A 15,459-nucleotide genomic window follows, 5' to 3' on the forward strand; every position below is an offset into this window, starting at 1 on the left:
TTGTTTATGCATTTTATACTATAGAGTGATTGTCTTATATATTTTTTCTAGATTGTCAGAATTATATAGAAAAGATCAGGAAAGTATATTAAACTTGCTTTGAATATTGTCCCAAATCAAATTTAATTTGTAGGAAAAATAAATGAAAACACCACAAGAAGATGCTAAACAAAAAACTACTACACTCATACATGTCATTAACAGGGTGCAATGGAGTGTCTAACTGTGTAGGTATATAACCATGGATGCAGGCCATTTTCTCATTGCTTTTTCCAGCATATTCTGTGGAACGGAGAAGAAAAGCTTTTAGCATTCAAGTTCATAAGGCCTGTGGTAGTTAATCATGGGCTTCGTTGCCCTTTTCATATGTAATAAAAAGGAATCATTGTCTACATTTAAGCGTCCCTTCTGAATGTTCCACAACTACTGATGTAAAAGTTCAGAAGTACAAGAACTGAACTGTAATGAACGTTAAGGCTCCAAGTTGAATTGGGGAAGCAACCTAGCATTAGACTAGAACTGTCCTGAAGGTAGTCAGGTCTGCCTCCCATCTCTTCTCTCCTGTGAGCACCTAGGGGAAGTGGGCCGACTCACCCAGTGGGTGAGCTGGCCTGATTTCTACCCCAGAAAACATCTCTTGCAGCAAAACCAAGTGCTGCAAATGCATGAAAGGTCCAGAGAGCTAAATGGCCCATTTTCAGTTGTCCTAACATGCCAGAGTTCCGACCTGGCCCCAGCGTGTCTCTTCCAGTAATATCTGAACCTTTGTGATGGAAGCCAGTGTGTCAAAAGTGGACTTTAATGGCTAGGACCAAAATAGCCCTTCCGATTTCCTGCAGCTCAACCTTGTGGCTTTGGAGGGCCAAGAGGTTTCTGCTACTCACTCAGTTTGTAGACTTCCCTGTGCTATCTGCATTACAGATGCCTGGAATAGTGGATTAGTTTATCATCAAGGAAATGGAGTCCACTATCGCACGGATCATGGAGCTTCGTTCTTATCCCTGGCTGGGGAACTTGATCCATCTATTTTTAAACTCTGCATTCCTTGCCTTAAGCACTTGAACCAGAAACTATCTATTATTGATCTACATTGGACCAGAGGGCATTTACTGGACCTTATATGTAGAATAACTCAAACCTCAATTGGGGGAGTAGGTGACTAAGAAGCATGGTCCCACTGGGGGAAACAAAATCCCAGCTTCAAGACGCCAAGCTTTAGGATTCCCAAAGCCAATACTCCTAAACTGAGGGCAGAGGGAAACCTGTCACTTGTGATGAAGGGATGGTCATTGTGTATGTTGAAACTAGCTCAAGATCTTAAACACATACACAAGTGAATTAACGAATGATTGTGGTCATTCACATGGATGGAATTGAAAGCATACCTACCGGTGCTTATGATATTGCAATAAACACATCAGACCACAGTCTCTCAGTTTATTTAATTTCATCAGTTTCATCCAGTTTGCATAAAGCCTGAAACAGCAGACAACAGAGCTGGAATTTCACTATGCAAAGTCCATTCAACCAAACTTGGGCCTTTTGACATTCAGTTCCGAATTCTGAGCCAAGCCTTTTAGTTACTCTAACTTCTTACCCATTTCTGGGAGAGGTGATCAAATGTATTTCCAGAACTTGAAATTAGCCAATGTCCTGAACAACTGCAATTAGAATTGGGGATATTCAAAAACTGGATCCAAGTAATAGCATGACCATTGAAAAGAACAAATAAAGCCACCCGACAGCACTCGGCTGGATGCACTGTAAACTTAACCTAGAAGGGCACAATTGGAGTCAAGCATGGCATTTTTGGCCTCCACTGTGGCCCAAACAAGAAACTTAAGAACTCTCCAGGGCTGAGAACAGAGCTTGAGTGAGTAGGAGAGGCGACAGGGGGAGCAAGTCCTATTGTCCTCAGCGCCCACCAAGTGCCAGAAGAACCCTTGCTCCTCTTGACAGCTCCACCGCTTGCCAGGCCTCCAGGCCGTGGGCTGCTGATGCCAGTTTCCCTCATGAAACCAAGCCTGGTGCAGCACTGATGTGGTTCTCGGAGCCCTTGGCAACCGAACAAAACCCGTGAGAGGGGATGGCCTGCCTTCCTCCACACAGGCTCTGCAGGTTTCAGGGGGAGACATTTTGCCGTGATCCGTTGGAGCAAAAGCTGCCTGGTGTTGTCAGCAACTCCTCCCTCACCCACCCTTGAAAACACATGTAAATAGACACTCCCATCTTCCTTTTAAAGCATGCTCTTCTGAGGCCTGAGGCAGCACAAGTTTTCTTTGTTAGCCTGAGCTCAAGGCCAAGTGCAGGGTTCAGACTGTCCATGGCGCACGGGAAAGCCCTGCCCTTGGCCTTGGTTGTAGCGTCTCCGGGTTTGCCTGGTCGTGTCTGTCTCTTGCTGCTCCCTGCCTGTTCTCACTCACAGCCTCCCTGAGCCTTCCTACAGCTGGCCGGTTCTGGTGGATTCTGTTCAGAATACTTCTCCTGCATGTGCGAGTCTTTCTGTCTTTTCGACCATCTTTCTAATTATTCTTTTTCAGACTCTCAGACAGGGAAGAGCATACTTTCTGTGCATTCCTTCCTTCCAAAGAGCTCATTTAGCATCTCTGGCTACACACACATGCACACATGTGTGCATGCATACACGCACACACACACACACACACACACTCTTGCTCCACTAATTGGCCATAGCTATCCCCGGGGTTTCTATGGCTCTTAAAGGCCAGTGTGATTGAATTGGCACTTGGGGACTGTAAAAGTGAGTACATTTAAAAGGTTGATTTAGTGGGAGCTTTGACAAAGGCTCTTTTAGTGACTTTTCCCCCTCTGCTCTGCCAGTGCACACTGCATTGCTGTAGCTGGTCAGAGGCTGGTCCCCAAGCCGTCAGGGGCCAAGCCATTCGATGTTCCTGCTTACTCTGCAAATAAAACAGGCTTATCACGTACAACTCTGTCTCCAGCTGGTTTAAGACGTAGGTGGTGCCAGTGGGCAACAGCTGTTACAGGCTGGGGAGCCAGGAGACAGTGGGGACATTTTATGAGGCAAGGAGATCAGGGTTGAGGGCTCTGTACAGTACCTGGCACTCCTTGGTTGCCAAGGATGCTTGTGGGGGCAGCCTACCTCGCCAGGGTCCTCAGATGGCACCCGCACCTTGCCAGCCAGGGCCCCGGGGAACTCGGCACTAGTTTTCAGCACATGGGGCCAAAACACTTAGTCACATTGTGAATAGTGAATAATTCATACATTTGTAATTCAAATAGTCGTGATGATGCATAATTCAAGGGAAAAGTTGTTATTGTAAATGAGGGGGAAATGGATTCGTTTCAGAGCATTTTTTTTAAAAAAATTCAAATGATTATTTTGCTCAGATTTCAGAGTTAGGGCAGCTTCTATTTTTGCAGCTGTTTTATCTGAATTGGCGCTGGGCTTAATGGCTTTGCGGTGGGGCAGATCAGATAGGGCAGAGCCACGGTGGGGGCGTTTCACTCAGTAACAGATTTCTCCGACCTGAGAAATGAGCTTAGCATGGACGTTCTGTTTGTTCTCCCTCTGTGGCTCTGCTGGCTTCCTGCCCCGGCCGTGTGAGCAGACTTTCAGAAAACACTTTATCATGAAATGTTTTCAAACATCCACACACAAAATAGTGTACCCAGTTCCTGTGACATTCTTACCCACTTCACCATTGGCCCTTAAAGCAAACCCTTGTATTTTAAAACAAACAAAAACAAAAAAGCCAATTTCATTTTGTAAATACCTTAGCAAGCTTGCAGCTCTCCTTGACTTTAAAGGAAGGATGGCTTGCATCTCACCCAAGGCCCAACCAGGGCTTCTCCTTGGCCAGGTGTGTGGGAGCCCTGGTAGCTTCATGGAAACTGGGGTGTGTGGGGCGCCTTCCAAGCTGACCTCCTCCTACAGTGACATCACATGGGAAACCAGTCTTCTGAAGGAATGCCCTGAAGTGCCTCCTCTCCCCTGCAGCTCATAACCAGTGGCCTGGCATCATGGGAATTTGCCTCGTCTGCTTGTTGATGGTAACATGACGCTCTTTCTCTTGGAGCCCATATCAAGTGTTTTGGTCTCTGAGATGAGCCTACAGCTGGGACATCCAGGAGCCAGGCTTCTCATAGGCGAGCTTCACTCGGTAGTCATGTTTCCAGAGCAGAGTAAACCCTGAAAGTTGTAGTTAGCGTGGTCAGACTGAATTGAAAAAGGCTGCAATTTTTTTTCAATGACCCTATATATAATCATCACCTATGGGCAAAGGTTGAAGGATTTATTTCCTGTTTCTGCTTTTTGTAATTCAGATAGCATGGCAAGAAAAAAATTGTCTCATTCAAGTATTAGAGATTGTTGATTACCGTGAGCTTTGTCTTCTATTATATATATAATACATACATACCTATTATAGGGACATATTTCACATACATATTATAGGTACTTTAGAAGTAGGTATAATAGTACGTACTTTCCTGGTTGAGAAGCAGGATAAGTAAGTTCTTCCACAGGGATTTTTTTTTTTAATCGGTCTAAGAAGCAAACAACTTTTTAAACAGTGAGTGCATGTCATTTTCTCTCATGTATTCAATTGTTCGTGAACTCTATACACTTTGTTGATTTGTGCATTTTATAAACTGGTAATCCAAAGCATCCAGCATTGTGCTGCTGGCATTTTGCTGTTCTCAGTGGTGGCCTTGTGCCACTCAATAACTGAATCCAATTGCACTGGGCCAAAGTACAGTGATGGTGGGGAAACACAGTTGTCCTCCGTTTGTTTTTGCGCTTAGAGCTTTAGGAGAAAACAATGGCAAGTGAACAGGGACTGCTCTGCAGCAGGATTGGAAGCGGCCAAAGTTCAGCCTGTTGTCCTTGCTCTTCATTTTCTGACTTGTTCCAGAGAAGGCTCAGGTAAGATAAGTCATTTTCATCCGGGAAAAGCAGCAAAGAAACTATTGCAGATTCCGAAAAGCAAATCATCGGAAGAGAGTGTGAGGCTGTGAAAGCATCACACCGCAGGGATGGAGGGGTTGAGTGCAGATCAGGGATGCAGTAGAGCTGCCCCCGATGTCCACTGCATGTTCATGCAAGGACACATACCCAATGACTAGCAGATACCCCATTCTTTGGAGTCGCCGAGGAACGGAAGTGGAGGGGGTCTCATGCTTTCCCTGCCCTCTAAACCTTATTCATGCTCAGCTCACCGTCATGCCTTGTCTAGTGACTGGTAAATGGAGAGTCTTCCTCCAAAGCCACATGCCTCTGCCATACCAAACAATAGCCTTAACTCGGAATCCTCTTGTCCATCTTGCTGTATCTAAGCCTGATTTAATGAGAAGCCCTGCACTCTCCTGCTGGTTGCTGGTTTTCACTTTTGTCAACTGCTTTTGTCCTTTTTTGGCAGCTGGAGCTCTTGGTTTGCTGTGGGAGCTCTGGAGGAAGGAGGCTTCAATAGAACTTAAGTCCCTTCCACTTCATCAGCCACCCTGAGCCTAGCACCTCCTTGTTCTCTCTGCTTATCCTCCTTGAACTTGCAACGCTTTGATCTTGGATTCTTCACTGTGGATATTCTTCTTCTTGAATTTGGGTTATTTTTGGAATACTTGAAATGCTATGGTATGTTTTCTCCCAGTTCTTAAGTAATGGGACTTGTGCATAACACTGAAATATGCCTTTTCATTCATAGGCTCCCATGGGGATGAATGGCTGGCTTCTTGTTGAGTGCCTGGTGACTTTAACAGTAGATTGAGTTTAATTGGAGTCTGTCCAGTTTCATGTTCATGCCTCCTGTTGTCAGTTCTGGGACAAATAAGATTCCCAGAAGTGATCTAGAGGGTTGATGAATACACAAGAGGGAAGAAGACCAGTGGGAGCCCATCAGCCCATCTTTGCTGTGCCTGAGCCTGTCCATCAACAAGACATTTGCCTAGTTTTGCGTTCTTCCTAGTGTCCCTGGGTCATGTCAGTGGACTCTGGGTCACACCTAGAATCTGGCAAATTCTGAAAAGTTTGCCTTGGACATTGATTTCCACTTCTCTTTTACAGATCATATTCTTTCCCCTCTAGTTTTCTGATAGACCCAGATTTTGTTACAGTAATGCTTTGGAGCACAGATGGATTTTGATGGTCTCCAAACTGGTATTTCTGATTTGTCCAAATACCCGTGTCCCTAAAATTGCCTTTCTTTGGAACAATTACAGATTCTCCATTTTGGTTGTTTGGCATACACACCTCTGAAAGCAGTGACGGGTGTCCTTGTTGTCTTCTTGTTATTCTGTTCGGCTGTCAGGCACATAGCACATTGCTGTTCCAAATATATTGTAGTTGGAAAGACCAACTTCAAAAAAAAGGTTTCAAGATAAACTGCAAGCACTTGATCAAAACACAAACTCGCAAAAGAGACCAGTTAGCTTCAACATTCTTTATATGCATATAACTGAAAAATGACCAAAGAGCAGCATACACTATCAATTACCCCAGACACATTCTTAAAAAAAAGAGTTATGTAGGAGAAAAATGCCTTAATGCTTCTGTCAGTTCTCTTTTTCTTTTTCAAGAGGCAGCTTAACTCCCACACAAAGGTATGTAGGGCAGCACTAAGCTATGTATCAACCTGTCCGTGATTTAAAAGGCAAAGCAAAGACTATTCCTGCCCTGTCATCTTAGGACTGGTTTCTTCCTGTAGCTCTTTTGTTCTTGGAGACATTTGCGCTCTCTCTTACCCCGTAGCCCTGTGAGCTGGCACGCGTCCCTGGACCAGCACCAGACTCCTAGGACGGCTATTTCCTTCGTGTAATCTGAGTGGGAACCACCGTAAGTGGTGCTGCAAGTTACTCTAAACCAAGGATTACCAGGCGCGCAAGGCACACAGAATCCCTCACTTCAGGGTTCAGCCCAAAAGTCACTGATATGCATGTCAGCATTTGGCAGCTCAGATAGGAACATTTATGGGCAAAAATCACGCATTTTGACTGGCTCTAGGATGTGATGGGGTCCCAGAAGGGGTGAAATTGACCTTTTTTTTTTTTTTTTTTTTTTTTTTTTTTTTTTGCTAAAGCACAAGGCATCCCTTCTCAAAACGGAGACTTTGGTTATCTTCCAAAAATGTTTGGGTCACCATATTGGAAGATAATATTTAAATGCAATTAGCTCCTTGTACTATGCAAAGTGTGTGCCAGAAAGACATGATTACATCTTGTTCATTATCACCTTTCCCAATTCATGGGCTGCTATAAACATCATTTTCTTCCAAGGTCAGCTGTAGCGTCTGCATGGAGGACTGGCTAGGTATATTTAACTTTGGGGATGGATCCAACATGTCACTTGAAAAGATAGTCGTATAGTTTTTCCTGCTTTCCATTTTTGAAAAGGCAAGGCTTTGGCCAGTAAGTAGTTCACGTATCTGGCTGCCAATAGATTATGAGGAGCCAAGCAATGGGGTGCCTAATTTCAGCATTCACTTAAGTAAAATTATTTATGACAGTCTCTAAGCTTTTCTTTTCTTTCTCTTCCTTTTCCTAAAGGGGGAGAGATATAGTCTGAACCAGATTCAAGGAATATTTGTATTCAGTCTCAGCTACTGATGCAGTTGAAATATGACCTTGAAGGTTTAAAGTGGATAGGGTATATAAAAATTGAATTAAGTGCCCAGAAAATGACAGGAAGTCATCGAAAACATCACTAAATCAAGGTCTCTGATGCTCAACTGGCTTCGAGGTTTTCCCATCAGCAGCTGAAATAACATCAGAAGTCTCTAAAACGACAGGGGCCCACTCTGACCAGACCTTTAGCTACATACCCGGCAGAGAACCTGCAGAAGCGGGAGCCAGGATAGAGGAATGATCCGTGCTGCCACCTGAGGTTTCTGCCACAAATGCAAGTGTTCTCCAACGGCTTAACACGGACCAGGGGTCTGGGTCATCCTTTAACAAATGATGAGTTCATAATAGCAAGAAACAGGCTGCTGGTGAGAAATGAATGGGGTTTCTGGAGTCATTGTGTGTCAGAGCTGCATGGAACAGAGAGATCAGTTGCTTTACTAGCTGCAGCTACACAGGAGTTGTAGCCTCAAACAGACAAAAGGAAGTGCAGGAACAGGTCGTCTGTGATGTTGTCCTGCCTGATAGGTGAGGAAGTTACGAGAACCAGTGGCCACCATGGGAACATAAAAACGGGCTCTGTTATTTCCAGTCAATTCTCCCTTCCTTACGCCTAGAGTTTTCTTGGGAAGAAATATTCCCAAGAATATAAACCTTTTGGGTTTATATTGCTAGTTGCATGTTTGTTGTCACTCAATGAAAAATATTTTTCATTAGACAGATCTTGGGTCAGAGCTGAATATAGGAAATAATGAATCTAAGGGGTCCTTGGTCACAATCTAGCAGAAAGATGGATTTAGCATCTTGTTCCCTTTGATCATTAATTGTAATTCTTTACAGATGGGATAGAGGCTACTTAAGAAAAAAGGATTGTAAGCAAAATACCTTTCTAATTACATAGAAACCTGAGATGAGCTAGAGATGAGATAGAGAAGGGAGAAAGGAGGAGAGAGGAGAGAGAGAGATGAAGAAGGAGGAGGAGGAGAAGAAGGAAGAGTAGGAGGAGGAAAGAAAGCTTTGTACTGCTTTTTGCCTCAGTAATGAAAGTTTAGCTTACACTTTCTAATCATCCACGAGTGTTCCATTTGTTTTTCCAGGGGACCAATGTACTCAAGATAGCCCTCAGGGTATGGGAGGGCATTTTTCTTAGAACCTGATTTTTCACATTTATTTTTCAACACTGCTTTTTTGTCTGCTAAAACCATGTATCACAACTTTACAAGTGACGTAAAGGATGTCTCAACTGTGAGATCACATGGTTACTATGGGTACTTTGAAACTATTGGCAACTCCAAGATGGACACTCTAGATAAATTGCCACCTAATTTGGTGAGCCATAGCTTATGAACCCATGGGGCATGTCTATTGGATTGCCTTGCATAAGCTCCGCTTCCTTCTCTCATCAAGATGACAGGCATAACAGGACTCTGTTTCTGACCCCAGTTGATTGGCTGGGCCATTAGAAGGCTGCTCTGAAATCTCCTATTTTCAAAGGAAGTTAACCATACCATGCTAAGCTAGGGTTCTCTGGGGACAGAAGCCATATAAAGAGTGATAGAGAGGAGAGACAGACAGAGGGAGCAGGAGGAGAGTATGAGAACATGGAAGGAAATTGGTAGAAAGAGACAAAGAAGTGGAGGAAGGGGAGAGACAGAGAGATCTCCCATCCATTAGTAGGCCAGGATAAATCTAGGAACACAATCTATAGCTGGGCCTTTCATGTTGGGGGTAGAGCCATTCTTCACTGTCTCCCAGGTGTATTAATAGTGATCTGGGTCAGATGGAGGGTGGCTGGGGTGTAGGAGCACCTAGATGCAGGCATCCTAAGCAACAACTTAACTTGTTGTGCCACTCCTGTTTCCCCCAAAGAGGTTTATTATGAGGACTGACTCGTGAGGTTTTGGAGACTGGGAAGTCCACAACCTGTTGTCTTCTCATCCTCTGAGTTGCTGCCCGAGCCCAGAGCCCTGAGAGTCACGGGAGCGATGGGCTACATCCCAGTCCAGGCTTGAAGGCTGAGGGCTAGCAGCGCTGACGTCCAAGGGCAGGTGAAGGCAGATGTCGCAGGCCACCCTTCTTCACCTCTCTGAGGCGGGCTGACACATGCCACCCCCCATCACTGGGCGTGGACTTGCTTACTCAATCTGCTGATTCACACACTGACCCATTTTGGAAAATGTTCAGACACAACCAGGACTAACGTTTGAAAATCTATCTGGGCAGCCCTTAGTCCAGTCACGTATCAGAGTAGGCGGGACTCAAACACTCCGTTATGCCATGTGGGCATTCCAGGTAGCGGGGATTAACTGCTGCATCACAATGCCCGCCCTGAAGAACAATTTTAAATGATCAGAAACTCAGTCGGAGTCTCACTAGGCCACTTTGCAAGCTGAATAGTTAGCTTCTTAATAGTTGCCTTGATTTCCTTACGTGTCACATGGGATCATAGTACATAATTTTTTATATACATATGGTGTGACTTTGTATACTTGGGTGCATGACCCAGTGCCTGGAACATAGTAAATGTCCAATAGATGTGAGCAAATTAATTAAACACATTGTGCGTGTGCACATGCATGAGCTTGGAGCTCATGAGCTGGAGCCATTTGCCTTTTCAGGCATGTTCTGTGTGGCCTCTTTGACTCTCGGATTGTCACCACCACCGCCCAGGACTGCCTAGGGACTACTGTCATTAGTAACTAAGTAAGTGACAATGAAAGGCAGTTTATAAAAGAAAGATGTGCAAACCAGAGAGAAAGTTCACAAGTTTCCTGGACACGGTCTTTCTTTTCTGAATCTGGTTTTTGCTGGCAACATGCTAGCAGTCTCTTTCCTTTGCAGTAGGGTTTTTAATGACATTTTTAAAAGTACTAGGTTTCCCTTCTCTACTCATTAATGTGCCTTTCCCAGGCTCTCTGCTGAAATGTACCAAACAAGCTTAGTCCATGAGATCATAGAAGTCCCCTTCTGTGGCCACAGTGTGATCTCCTACCTTTCATGCATTCCCAGTTGGTATAAATTTGACTATGCCACTGTTACATGCTCCTTAACCAGTAAGGGCATCAGTCTTTCCATCTGGAAGAATATGAGTGCCCTTCCTTCGCTTCCTTGATCCTGCCAGCGAGGTGCAGTCCCTTTTGGGATCAGAGCCAGAGACCCCACTGGAACCAGTGTCAGCACAGGCCTGCATGCTTAACACCACTTTTCTTTGGTTTTACTTTCATCTTCCTTTGAACCCTAATTGCAATGAACTTTGTTTGTTTTCCTGAATAAGCAGTTTAATAAATCTTTTTTTCCCCCCTTGAATGAGTATGGATCCTTTTTCCTGAGCAAATATAAAACACATGCAATGTATTTTTGCTTCTTGCAAGAATAAGTGAGTCTGTGTTGCTAAACACCAATGTATTCAAGCATCAAAGTGACTACCAAGATTTTTTTTTAGGTTATGGCATCAAATAAGAGCTGTATTTGTCTAGTATGTTTATTGGAATAATTTCATCAGAGAGTGCAGAGAAACCCAAGCAAGTGATGTAGACAAGATACAGGCCAGATTGACGCCCAATTCTGCACCTTGGTGACCCAGGCTGCTTGTTTCACAACTCTGATGCCAACCTCTCAAGGTCATGTCCTGAGCCCAGCTCCAGCCTATCTTTTCTCTGTCCACATATTTGGATTTTAGGATTCAGGAAAGAGAAAAGGGAAATGTTATGGTTTGAATATTTGCCATTCTGTACTCAGTAGCTGACTACCGAGAGTTTGGGACAAAGAAGGTGGAAACTTAACCCAGTTATGATATTTAAAGGTAAAGTCTTTGGAAAATGGTTAGATTTTTGTTATGTCATGATTAGATTTGATTGACAACCATGTGGAGTCCCCTTGACTTAATCCTGGTGGTTTATAAGGAAAGGGAAAAAGACCACATAGAAGAATAGAGAGAAAGACAGGTATGTGATGCTCTGTGCTACTTCGAGACTCTGCCAGTGGGAAGACCACCAGCAAATGAGGTCCCTAGAGCTTCTGCTTCCAGAATCAAGAGCCAACATCAACCTCTTCTCTTCATAAAGTCAGCCTACCTCAGGGATTTTGTTATAGTAACAAGAAGTTGACAAATATAGAAATCCTATAAGAATTCTTTGTAAGAGATGAATGAAGCACTTCAAATTGTATCTCACTGCTCAGGAGTCAGTCATATGACCACATTAAGTAATAGGGAAATCTGGGAAACACAATCTTTGTTCTAGTTATTTGCAGTTTGAAAATGGGAGAGGAGTTCACTATTACAGGAATAGAGAAAAACCAAATATTTGGAAGGGCAGCTAGTGACCTTCAGCACAACCATTTCTATTTGATCTTATCACCTGGTGGGGGAAGGGTTGCCAAGTGGTAAACCAAGGGTTGCCAAGTGGTAAACACTCCAGGCGATGTGTCCAGATTGCACTGACTCAACTCCACCATTATCGGGAAAGCATGCTTACCTGACATGCAAATGAATGTGTGGCAGATTTGCCATTTGGTCGTTAGTTACCTACTCCATGGTACACAATGTTGCACAAACTGAAATTACATTTATTTTCCACTTGATATGCATGCACACCCTGTGCTGAGCACCTTACAGGCATTTTCTTAGTTATTTTCTACAGAAACACTGCAAAGTATGTGACATCATCTTTATTACCATTTTCTAGGATGGAAACTCAGATTTGGAAAAGTTCAGTGACTTGCTTGATATCACATAGCATGAAAGCGAAAGATGGTTTTTGCTTGAAGACTTTGGCTCTTTGCAGCCCACTCTTACCCTGTCTGTTCTGCAAGCAAGTCTGGGCAAGGAGGAAACCAGAAACTAGTGACCAGGGATTTGCTCCAAAACGGTGACTTGGGAGGGCACAAAAGACTTGAATCATGGCTGGTGAGAAAACTTTTTGTGAGCTACATCAGGAGCTAGGTTGTGGTCTGAGGGCTCCATTAAGTGCTGTCCTGGACTCCCTCATCAGATAATTGGCCACATGTAGGTAGCTGGATGGAATGAAGGGGTGCTCCTGGAGCAAGAAGGTAGCTACAGGAAAGTGTGAGTGGCTGTGCACCACCATAGACCCATGATGCCCATGTGTGAGTCTGTAGGGCCATGGGGACACGTGTGGCAGTTCCTTAGAAAGTGTTCCAGGAGTGCGTGGAGGCAGGAGATGAAATTTCAGGGACTGGGAAAGGGCTGACTGAATTCATGAGGTCAGGTAGACTAAGTCAGAGGAGGCCAGAATCCAATTGAGTTCTATTTCAGATATATATAGAGGAGCTGGGGGTAGAAAGGAAGGGTGAAGTGTCCTCAGCTCTTGCTGTTGGGAAAATGCTTGACCCCAGCAGCCATTTTCCCTTCTCTGTAGGTAACTGGCCAGTCCATGATTCAGCATACAGCAGCCTTGCACGACATATAAACAGATTTCCCTGGAACAATGCTGTCTCCCGGGAGAGCTGTTTAGCTCAGCAGAGCACGGGCCTTCTTGGCTGACACATCTGTTTTGCCATCACAAGGCCTAGAACTTCTTTCCAGCTCCTTTACAACTCCTGGGAAGCCAGCTGATTTCTCAAATCGTGACTCATTTATTAGTGATGTAACAAACATATCCTGAGCTGTGGCCATAGTGCACAGAGCAGCTCCATGCGCATTATTTCATTTGATCTTCATTGAGATGCTGAAGGGAAGGGGGAAATCAGATGAGCCTGACTTGCTGAGCTTGGATGCTAGATTTGATGGGCTGGATACTTGCCCAGGAGCTGTCTTGAGCAGGCCTGTGTCCATCCGGTGTGGTAGGCTCTCATCACCTGGTATTTTATAGAGAGAAAAGACTCGAAGAGGTTAAAGGACCTGACCACTTACAACTGATAATGTGATGTCACCTGAACTTGAACTCAGCCTCATAAAATCAGTTTCAGTACCACTTTTACTCTTGTTTAGCTGTGGATCCCTGTAGAGGCCATAACAAGGAAGTACACATTGGTGGAATCAGGGACTTAGGAGGAAAAAACAGCTTCTACCCAAATCCCAGAACTACAAGTCCGAGTGACCTTGAAAAGCTGTAGTTCCCCAAAGAGAATAAAGTTGTGGAAGAAACTTAGGGTATTTCATGAACAATGAAACCTGGACATGTGATGGTTGCTCAAGAATCTTCTCTGGTAAGGTCTATTGTTACTATGATGAGCTACCCAAGGCAGCTGGGCTTTACAGAGAAAAGAGGTTTACTTGGGTTCATTATTCTGGAGGTTTAAAATTCAAACAGCAACACACAGATTCTTTGGAGAACTTCCCTGCACTACCTTACATCCTGGTGAGAACTTTTGCATGTCTCCATCTATGTCGTCCCCTTCCTTCTCCTAAAGAAGTCACAGGGATTCACTAATGGGAGTCCTACTCTAACAACCTGATCTAATCTCCTTGTTTTCCAAAGACCCCACCTGTAAATAACACAGAGTAAGATTGAGCTCCCACTGTCTTAATCCCATTAGCTCATGACTTTAAATTCAGTGTGTTTGTGGCCCAAATCATATTCAAACCATGGCACCGGGGAACAGCAGACTTTCTGCTTTAGACGGAATGCCAGAGGTGCTTGCTGGGCATTGCAGTCCAAAAGCTCTTATGTACAAAGCCCATGGTGTTAATGGTGTGCTGCAGGCACAGCATTCGGAGAACCAGGGTAGAAGATGGAAAAATTTTCTCAAGGTTGTTGTGCTGGGGGCACAATGGCATGCCCATGCTCAGGTACACTCTGACATGATGATTAAGTTTTGATCCTAAGGTTTGTGCAGGGGAGCAGTGACTGGGAAAGCTGGCAAGAGTGAGCTCACGAAAGGCCTTGTCAGGAGAAGACGGGGGAACTAGTGAAAGAGCTTAAATGGAGAATAGTGTGACCACATAGGGTTTCTCAAGGTTAATTCTGGAAGTAATATGTGGGAGTGACTGGAGGGGAGTGAGGCTGGACTCAGGGTGAACAATGATTTATGACCAACAGTCTAGGGGAGAGTTGACAGCTGGAACTCGGCCAGCGGCCAGGTGGAAGAAGAGGAGGGAGCAGATTCCATTTCCAAAAGGCACAGTTGACCGTACTTGGTGATCTTTGGCTGGGAGTGTGAGACAGGAGTCTTCACTGACTCAGTTCTTTTCCTGGGTTCCTGTGTAGAACCAAGAGCCAGAGTACAGGTCCCTGAGGGCCAGGGTGGGTCTTATTCTATATAATTTTTCCTGATGCAACTCCAGGGTCTGCTTGCAGTTTGTGGAGCTGATTAGCTTTAGCCTTTCTACTAAGCAGTTCCCCATTTGAGAAAGGTTTGTCCAGTGGGACAGCAGAGAGCTAAGGGTGGTACTTCAGGAAATGGTAATACGTAAGAGGTAGGGATTCAAGAGTGAGTGGTAGGAGAACCAGAAATCTGAGGAGTCAGAAATGATGGTTAGCAGTCATGCTAAACATTATCAGAAAGTGCAGGCAGGTGAAGATCTAAGAGCGTTATCTGGGTGGGTAGGGGTAGTGTCAGCACCAGTCCCAGCCAAAACAGTTACCATGCTTTGGGAAAGGTGGGAGCCAGGACCAATCAGGACAGGAGGCAGAATGCACTTGGCTCAAAAACTAATGGGTGGTGTGGACAGAGCCAAAAGTTTCCCGTTTCTCCATGTTCTCTGAGCATCAGGAGGAGGCACAGTTTGCTGAAATGAAGGGAAACATTGTGGAAGGTTTAAAACCAGCAGTTGACTGAAAAGATCGAGTTTCAAAAAACCCTCAGCTTGGAGCAACAGAAGAATTGATGCTCATTTTTGTCTCATCCGAAACATCAGAACTGTCCTTCAAGGAAAACCTCAACAGCCTTGAGTTGACCTTG

Source organism: Ochotona princeps, chromosome 1, assembly GCF_030435755.1.
Source record: "Ochotona princeps isolate mOchPri1 chromosome 1, mOchPri1.hap1, whole genome shotgun sequence".
Classification (NCBI taxonomy): Eukaryota; Metazoa; Chordata; class Mammalia; order Lagomorpha; family Ochotonidae; genus Ochotona; species Ochotona princeps.